The sequence below is a fragment of the Notolepis coatsorum genome, assembly GCF_963971535.1.
Source record: "Notolepis coatsorum genome assembly, chromosome: 20".
Classification (NCBI taxonomy): Eukaryota; Metazoa; Chordata; class Actinopteri; order Aulopiformes; family Paralepididae; genus Notolepis; species Notolepis coatsorum.
Genome location: NC_140184.1, coordinates 23,722,472 through 23,732,668, shown reverse-complemented (window position 1 = coordinate 23,732,668; position 10,197 = coordinate 23,722,472).

Below are 10,197 nucleotides of genomic sequence, written 5' to 3'. Positions count from 1 at the left end.
TATTATGCAGTGTGTAATACGCATTTTGCTTTACAGGACATGCTTTTCTAAGCTAAAAGCCCATCTTGTATGTGGGACATGCTTTTCTAAACTAAAAGCCAATCTTGGCTGTGGCCGGTGGGCATAAGTAGTAGGCATTCCTGCTTCTCCCTATGTGCTCAGCGAGGGTCAAGTCAGAGTCAGTGGCCCAGCTATAGCTCTCAGCACCAGGAGCAGCAGCCACAGCCCAGAGTGTGACAGCACAGAGGTGAGAGGGAGAGAGATGACCTGTCATCGGGTCCCTACACCAACAGTCCGCCAGCCCACCTCTGTGACTGAGAGCTCGCCCCTGGCTACACCAACCACCCTAGGAGATCATCACCCTGCTGCCACCTCCCTCCTGTCAAGCCATTGGACAAGCCGTCCGACTGTCAGCATCAACTGTCCAAGGAGGGAAGTGCCTGAGGTTATCAGTGGTCCAGTTATCCATCCTACAGCACATCGCTGTCAGGGGTGTGACGTATGTGGATATTAGGAGACACAGGAGAAACAACAGTGGAACTCCCAGTGGGTTCGGCACATGAAGTACGTTTAGAACCAAAGGATTTTATACGGATACCAGGTGTATACTGTAGCTATTTTGAAGGGTAAAGATTGTATCGTATGCTTAGGCTCTCACAGTAGATTTCACTCAGCTTTGGGAGGTTTTCAGTTTTGCATTACCCTCGAAAGAGGCAGGTGAAAGCCAGAGAATACAAAGAGAGAGAGAGAGAGAGAGAGAGAGAGAGAGAGAGAGAGAGATTAGAGGTAGATAGAGAGATAGAGGTAGATAGAGAGATAGAGGTAGAGAGAGAGAGATAGATAGAGGTAGAGAGAGAGAGGGAAATAGAGGTAGAGAGAGATATAGGTAGAGAGAGAGATAGATAGATACAGATAGAGGTAGATAGAGAGAGAGAGAGCAGCATGTTTGCTTCCATCACTTTCCCAGTCATGTCAATCATTACCCCGATATCCAAACAAAAACATGCGAGCACGTCTGCAGGAGTAGGCGCACACATACCGATCAACGAGGGCAGAATTGAAACACGGACGAGAGTGGTACTCAGCAGCACCACTATTACTTAATATGTATCGCTCGAATCAAATTAGTATGAGGAGGAGCAATACTATAAGTAAGCTCGGTCAAATGAAGACGGAACAAGAAGATGGAATCCGGGGCATTGTTTCTAAGGCACTGTTTGTAATTATGGGGCCTTGCCAATGTAATTGCTGGGCTCTAATCTAAATGGGTTGCAGCAAGGCATTTTAAATGAGCAGGTTGGTAATTACCAACAAACTGCACACATACCCACTACGTGCCCCGCTTGATTGTTCGCAATGTGTGTCTCCAACAGCTATGGTTCAGACTGCAGCCCTGTGTGTAGGACATACTAGGAGAGCCCTTGCTTCCCCTTTAATCTCGTCTATGCTGGCTGGATTATGATTTGTATTTGAGGCAGGTTATGACCTCTAGACCTTGACGCCGGTAGTGTAGTGGAGGGTATATGCAGAGTGTGTCCACCTCAATCACTGTGCATAGAGTACTATATCCATCTATCACTGGTGCTGACTGTCAATGACTTACTATGGTGGAGTCACAATATACCCAGCTTGAGGGTCTATAGAGAGGAATGAGCAAACGGCCGACAAAAAGAGATGATACTAGATATTCAATTCAAACCTTTATTTATTCTCAAAAAGGACAATTGAGGTCACCCTCATTTTCAATGTCGTCGAGAAAGACATTTCAATGCATACATTTTTTATAATATAATAATAATAATAAATAACAACAACTCTATCTATATAGCACCCTTCACACATGGACCGGAGCCCAAAGGGAGCCCCACAGAAAGTAGCACAAAATTAACATAGGCATAAAATCAGTCGGCAGAATAAAAACAATGTATAAAATGCAGACATAAGAATAGGTATAAAAGACAATAAAAGTAGTGCAACATATAACGTACAGACATAAGAATAGGCATACAATAAGTACAATAACAATAAGTACAGTGTTGCTCGAAGGCATGCATGTGAATCCCCCCGGAACAGCCAGTCCCCAAACAGCCCACACATCAAATCCCCACGACGCCAAAGGAGCCACACAGCAAGGGAACGACTCCAAACACTCAAGCAGACAGACACAACAGCGGTCAAATGAGAAGACATGCAGCACCACGGACGATCCGAGACGACACGGGACCCCCGGTACCCCCCGAAACACCGCAGAAGCCGCAGTGAGCCCCCCACGTAAGGAATCCCCAAAACACCAGCGAACCGAGGGAGCCCAATGACGAAGACCAACCAAAATCCATCAAAGCACACGCAAGAGACCAGCACCCAACTCCAGGGAAGGTCCGGGAAAGGTCCAGCCGAAGCCATAGGTGCCATAGGCTCCAACCAAACCCCCCCCCCCAGACCTCCCCCAGAGCCGAACACCAGCCCCCCCCCCCCCCCCCCCCCTGCACGCGCCCCGACGGACCCCAGCCAGTCCCCACCACCGAACTCCCCCAACCCACTGAAACCCCAGGCAGGGACCCCCCCCCCCATGAATAACCCACCACAACCCCCACAGCACTGTACTGTCTATCTCATATGTATGTCATATATGTCCTGATGAATTGAAAATGGGGGACCCAGATGTAAACAAGATGAAAGTCTTTCTCTGGTCTGCATCCCCTTAACAATTGTGTGTATTGAGCTGTACTGTATTGTACCCATTCTGCAATCTGTTAATAAAGTTTTCAATCAATCAGTCAATCAGCACCCAAAAGCATCCCAAAGGTCCCAGTGCATTTCCAGACCACCCATAATGCTACACGCCCCCCCCCATCCAACCACCACCATGTCCATCCACCCAAACAACCAGAATCGTCGCCCTATTGTGTATTGTTTGTAGTTCATGGCGGCAATCGTTCTGTGGAATTCTCACTCCCACACGCTGACTGGCTAAAACACTGTCTCTCTCCCCCGTTGCATTCGGAAAATAACGTAAGTTGAGTCATCATTTCATATCAGAAGGCTTGTTTATTTGCATAAACAAATGTCTCATACAGAATGAAACAAATTGAACGTTTTTAAAAGGGTTAAGAAACTAAATTAATAAGGCGGCTGGGTGGCGCAGTGGACAAGGCACTCGTCACCAACGCAAGAGACACTGGTATCGAATCCAGCTGTCAGCGTTGCTTCCGTCTTGGCCGGCCGTCATACTGGCTCGATTGGCAGAGTCAGCGGGAGGGAAGCCGGTGGGTGGGTCTGGGTCGTTGTGGACAGCGACTCCTACAGTTCGTTTGGGGCGCCTGCACAGCGAGGTAGTGTGACCTTCCACAAGTTACACTCTCTCAGTGAAAGTCCGCGCTGCCAGGTGAAAAGAAGCGGTGGGCTGGGTACACATGTGTCGGAGGAAGCATGTGATAGTCTCCGCCCTCCCAGACCGACGGTAGGGGGTAGAGTGCGCAACGACCAGGAAGGGGATTGGGAATTGGCATAACGAGGGGATTGGGAGGGGAGAAAAACGGAAAAAGAAGGGGGGAAAAGATAATAATAAATAAAAATAAAAAAATAAAAATTAATAAGTTATATCTCTCTTGGTTGTGCCATCTCTCCTCGCTCGCTAGAGGCCTATCTCCTAGCTCGCTAGCTCTCTCCTCGTGGTCCACTCTTTTCCCCTCTCCCCCTCCAAATAGGAGGGGGCTGTAACGGTCCCAGACACGTCTATGCTTTTACCAAACGGTTCGTGTTTCCGCTTTCCCGTTTTGCGCTCTGATTGGCCAAGCACATTTCTGGTCATTCGGTTCCAAAGTTATGAATTTTTGAATATTTTGGGTGGCCATCTTGGATTTGACCTCTCCCGGGCCTCAGAGGTAAAATCTGACTTCCCTCCACTTCTGAAAATAAACCTCATGGTATAAACTTACTATGGTAGAAGTTTCATGCTTTTATGAAAAAGTGCACAATTGTTCTGCTATCCACTGTACTATGTGGATGCTTGCGGTTTCACTCATATAATCCAGCAGTTACTCGTCTTCCTTTATCTGGTAAAGGATTGAAATTCTCCCCTCCAGCTCGGATATCCTCTTGCTGCTGTTCACAGGACAGTGGGAGAGCGGCTGACATCGCCATGGTAACCAGTTTGACACTATTTTAATAGAGCTAGAGCTAGTAGGCTTAGCTGGCTAGCAGGATAGCTAGCAGACAATTGTTTGTCAAACAAACACAGATAAAAAAGTCCGTAATCCAGAATAAAAAATATGAAGGACAGAATGTTGGCAGTGACAGGTGGCAGATTTCCCTTATGCAGGCTAAACCTCCTCCTGTGTGAATCTGTTCATGCAGACAGCAGATCAAGGGGGTATTGCATTAATGAATTCTGCGGTTCAACTCCCCCCACCACACACACACACACACACACACACACACACACACACACACACACACACACACACACACACACACACACACACACACACACACACACACACACACACACACACACACACACACACACACACACACACACACACACACACACACACACACACACACACTAGGAGAAGTGTGTGACATGGCAGCTGTTATCATGCAGAAACAGAGCAGCTGAGTGTTGATTGACTGATACTGGTGAAACATATACGCTGATAATGACCTCTGACACACACCAACACACGCTCACACACACATCCCTGAATGACACCATATTCCCAAGGAACCACTACACCCATTGGATCCACTATCACTCTCACTGAATCCCAGTGATAGTACCAATCCTGGGTAAACAATATATGGCCGCCAGAAGATCTGCCGCAAAATGAATCAATTCTAGAGGAATCAATACTGAAGGCTGTTGTACCAAATGGCCCGATATCCTTTAGAATCTAAGGCGGTCTGACTGTAATAGTGAGTTAGTGTCTTTATCTTCCTCTTTCTCGAGCATTGTCTTGAGGATGAAGGTCTCTAGGCCTCATCCTGTGTCTCTCTCAGGTTCAATACTAAACAGTCACTCTTTTCATGTTCCAACAGGATGTACTGAAGCCATGCAGGAAGCTTTTGATCAATAAAACAGTGTTCACTGTGTGTAGACCAAATAGAAACTCATCTGGATTTCAACATTTTCTCTAAGAGAAAGACACTGCTGCTTTACCTACCGGGTGCAAAGTGTATTTTTCTTTTGTTAGAACGTCCTGGTCACAATGTAGCCATAATCTGATTTATGATATTGAAAATTATAATAGAATGTATGATGGATAATGGATGTATTGTGCATTTATCTGAAAAACAATAGAATTCAGATTTTATACTACAGAATTCAACAAACTGAAAAATAATCTGAATGAATTTGGGCACAGTTTTTATCCTGCTGGTATAAATACATGAATGAACCATATTGTCTCTGATATATTAATAGGATTGTTGGTGGATAGTTATATAGTTATTATAACTGTCATGATTCTGTTCTTATTTCTTTTCAGTGGTTCACATCCTCTTTACCCGTTCTGCCAGAAGAGATCTTCTTTCATATGGTTTATTTTGCCCCAAAAAAGGAGAGGATGGCCTTCTTGTTTGTGTGTGTGTGTGTGTGTGTGTGTGTGTGTGTGTGTGTGTGTGTGTGTGTGTGTGTGTGTGTGTGTGTGTGTGTGTGTGTGTGTGTGTGTGTGTGTGTGTGTGTGTGTGTGTGTGTGTGTGTGTGTGTGTGTGTGTGTGTGTGTGTGTGTGCGCGCGCGCGCTTGTGTTCAGCAGCTCTGCATTATGCTGCTCTGTCGGCAAGACAGCCACAATAGAGCTGACTAATGCAGAAATAGTCTGCAGGCTAAGCTTCTACTCCAGAAATGTCTCCAAAAGAGAGGGATACATTCTGTGCCTCTCTCCTACAATATTTATGTCTGCTTCTCAAGCCAGTAGCTGGCACCACCAATATAATGCTAACATGCATACACTCAAGGCAAAGCGAGGCACCATGAGAACTTTGAGATGGTGATTTTGGCTGGATTGGAAAATGTTGAGATATGATCATATTTTGCATCTGCAACTACTGTAGCTTCATAAAAAATATAAAAGCACATGTGTCCTACATGCTATAGTTATAGTTCTGTACGACAAGTCATCAGGAAGGGTACAACTCTATCATTTGAGTAACAATGTTCATCAAAGTGTTGCGCGCTACAGTGTAGTGTAGGTTAGTTTATTAGGACAAGTGCATGACAGTAAGGTTAGTTAGGGTTAGATTTTTTTATTTTCTTTATTTTTTTTAAATCTTTTCCCCCCTCCTTTTTCCGATTTTTTCTCCCATCCCACTGTTAGTCGTTATGCCAATTCCCAACCCCCTTCCTGGTTGTTGCGCACCCCCCCCTACTGTTGGTCCGGGAGGCCGGAGACTGTCACATGCTTTCCTCCGACACATGTGCAGCCAGCCGGCAGCCAGCCTGGCAGCACAGATTCTCACCGGGAGAGTGTAACGTGTGGAAGGTCACACTACCTTTCTCCAGATCCTACCCTCGCTGTGCAGGCGCCCCGACCGAACTGTAGGGGTCTCTATCCACAACGCCCAGGACCCACCCACGGCTTCCCTCCCCCTAACTCAGCCAAACGAGTTAGTATAGCGATCAGCCCAAGCCAAGGCAATGCTGACTCTCCGGGAGTCGAGACCGCAGCCTCTTGCATTGGTGACGAGCACAATCTCCGCTACGCCACCTGACCGCCTGGGGTTAGATTTTTAATTATAATTTTTATTTTATTTAAAAAAATTTAAATTTCAGATAATGGTTGAAGAAGTGCGTCTTTAGTTGACGGCGAAAGATTGGTCAGGTTTCGGCTGTCCTAACTGGGGTGGGTAGTTCATTCAACCATTGTGGGGCAAGGACTGAGAATAGGCGACTTCTATTTGATGACCCTCCCGGAGCTTGGATAGGAGTAGGTCTGAGGCGGCCAGAAGATGCAGAGCGTAGGGGTCTTGAGGGTGTGTAGTTAGATACCATTGACCGGAGGTAGGCGGGAGCGGTTCCCTTTGCCGCACGGTATGCCAGGTCGAGGGCCTTGAAGTGGATTCGTGCAGCAATGGGGAGCCAGTGCAGGTCCCTAAGAAGTGGCGTGACATGGGCCGACTTCGGTAGGTTTGAGATCAGGCGGGCCGCTGTGTTCTGAATGAGTTGAAGAGGCTTGGTTGCAGTAGTCGAGGCGGGAGATGACTGTTGATTGGACGAGGAGTTGGGTGGCTTCTTTTGTCAGGAAGGGGCGGATCCTTCTGACGTTGTTCAGGATGAATCTGCAGGTTCTGGTTGTTGCTGCGATGTGAGCAGAGAAGTTCAACTGGTCGTCGAGGACAACACCAAGGTTCTTGGCGGTCGGGGATGCGGTCACAGCTGCATTCTCGACTGTGATGGAAAGGTCGGTCAGGGGGGAGGATTTGGCCGGCAGGTGGAGCAATTCTGTTTTGCTTAGGTTCAGTTTGAGGTGGTTGGTCGTCATCCAGGCGGAGATGTCGGACAGACAGGCCGAGATCCGCTCAGAGACGTGGATATCTGAGGGAGGGAAGGAGAGGAAGAGTTGAGTATCATCGGCATAACAATGATACGAGAAGCCATGAGACGTGATAATGTTACCCAGTGATTTAGTGTAGAGGGAGAAGAGAAGGGGTCCTAGGACCGAGCCCTGGGGGACACCAGTCCGCAGGGGGCGGGTGGCCGACAGGGTCCCTCTCCATGACACTTGGTAGAAGCGGTCATTGAGGTATGATGTCAGCCATGTCAGCGCAGAGCTAGCCACTCCCATTCCTGCGAGGGCCGCAGACTATACAGTATGTGCCCATGTGTGTGTGTGTGCACTGAGGCAGGTGGCCAGGAGCGCGAAACAAGACGATATACATATGGAATATTAATAGTCTATTCCACTATAGTTATAGTGTGCTGTATGATGACAATACATTTTTATCTAATCTAATTCTGATCCGTCGCAAAGCGCTTCCACGCTACCTGATGAATACAGGGCAATGCTGACCCTTGTTTTGCGCACGGCCCTTACATTATAATGAGCTGGAGGGGCGTGTCTATATGCAAATTAGGTATACGAGAACGCACTCCCCAGTTTGTGAATGAGTGACCTACGATCATTCAGGGGTCCGCATCTGCGATCATTTGGCAATGAAATCTCTCCACGCGTTGGTGAATCCGGGGGTAATTGTCGTCGGCTTTCTCTTCCAAGGAGGTTGTCGTAAGAGAAAACTTAAGACAATGTTGGTGAATGAGGTCCATTAATTGTAGTAGTAGTATTAATGTCACATAATTCCCCTTGGTTATAATGAGCAGTGCATATTGCTATATATATATATTAGACATCATTTGATTGTTGTAAATTGGTGTGTCAGGCAGTGCACATAAAACAAATAGTTTATGTACCGTTTCTGTAAATGAGGCAGATAGCAGAACAGGAGACTATCTGGACAGCAGTGTACAGTAGGCAGAGGAATCCAGCAGCATGTGCAGTATGTACTGGTGACAATCCCAGACAATGAAGTGGCTAACTAGGTAGCTAACTATTTCAACAAACATTCTGTCAGATTATATTAATTGTCTGCAAATCATGTTAAGATTTCTCAGAATTATGACTGAAACACTAGATGGTTATGATGTACAATTAATGCTGTGAACATAGTGGCATTTTTTCAAACCAGAATCCCATCTTCATGCTTTAGACACAATATATCATGCTGCTAAACAGCTCACCCCTCACACATCACTGTGTATTGTATGAATTGTCAGGTCAGCCATCCCTGGTCATAAGAAGACAGTTACATTGGTATTTGTTTGTATACAAACTAAAGCCATCCTGGGGCAGCAACAACTTACATAAGAACTTTACTCATTCAACCAAGAGGTGGACATTACAATCTGAGATTATTTCATACCATGTCCCCACTGAATTTGGGAAGCATGTGTTCAGGTTTTCTGCGCCATTCTCCTGAAGCTTGATTCCCTCATTGCAATTGAGGATTTTAAAGAAAGAAATTGGACAGCTTGTCATGGAGTGCTCATGTTTTTAATAGTGTATTTTTCATTGAAATGTGAAGAAATTGTCTCTATTTCTAGTGTGCTCTTACTGTACACACAAAAGCTACTGATTTTAACCATCAACAAACAACTATAAATGTTATGTGTATGGGGTGTCCAGTGTGACCGTCCATTCATCGGATCGACTTCATACTTGGCAGGTGTTTTGTTGAGGACACAAGAAAGTGCAACGTTGAGTGTGAAGTTGATTGGTTGAACGGTTCTGGAGAAAGCAGCAATATCAGGGACCAAGCAATCGGCTGGTTCTGAACAGCCAGTGCACTAGTTTCCTCAAAATTACATGATTCCCCCCCCCCCCCCCCCCCAACTTAACTTGTACTTTATTTACCAGGTACCGCCAAATTTTATATGCTGCTTCCTAACATAAATAGCCAGAAATCTAGACTTTTCTTTTTTATATGTATGTAGCAGGGTGGATTATCCCTGCTTTATGGGAGTGGATGTACACTGCCACCTGGTAGTGGGAACGCAGCAGAGCTGGGTCCGGCTGAGTCCCTGACTGTAGGCCAGGAGTATTGGAGTGGAGGTTTAGCAGAGGGAGTGGATGGGGCCTAGGATTCACTAACCTAGGGGTGGTGCTCTGGTCCTTCTTGCCCTCCAGGGCGATTAGCAGTAGCTCCCCACACACCCACACTTCCCCCAATACTTCCTGTGCCCTCCCACACCCGATGGCAGTAATGATGGATGATATACTTTCTCCCCAAAGCAGTACCCTTCCTGATTGGCGAGTAGAGACCTGTCCCAATGAGGCATAAGCAGGGGGTGGGGAAAGGGTTAAACAATAATGAGCATTACCCGGAAAGGAAAGGGTTAGACAGAATGCACATTAACAGACACCCACACAGTGTTCCCATTTAGCTCTCTTTTACTGAAAGTCTTATTCTTTTGACATGTATTTACACAAGAATCAAAGCTCTTTCCACACTGGGCACCTAGTGCTCTCGCTCTACGGTAATGACTAAAGTTCTTCCCACACTGGGCAAGACACAGTAATAAAACCCGTCCCTTTAAGGGTTTAGATACTTGTTCGTTTCCCCGTAGGTGGGGAGAGAGGGGAGGCAGAGGGAGAGGGATACAGGAGCTATTCAATGGGAATTTTATAAAAGAACACACGTTA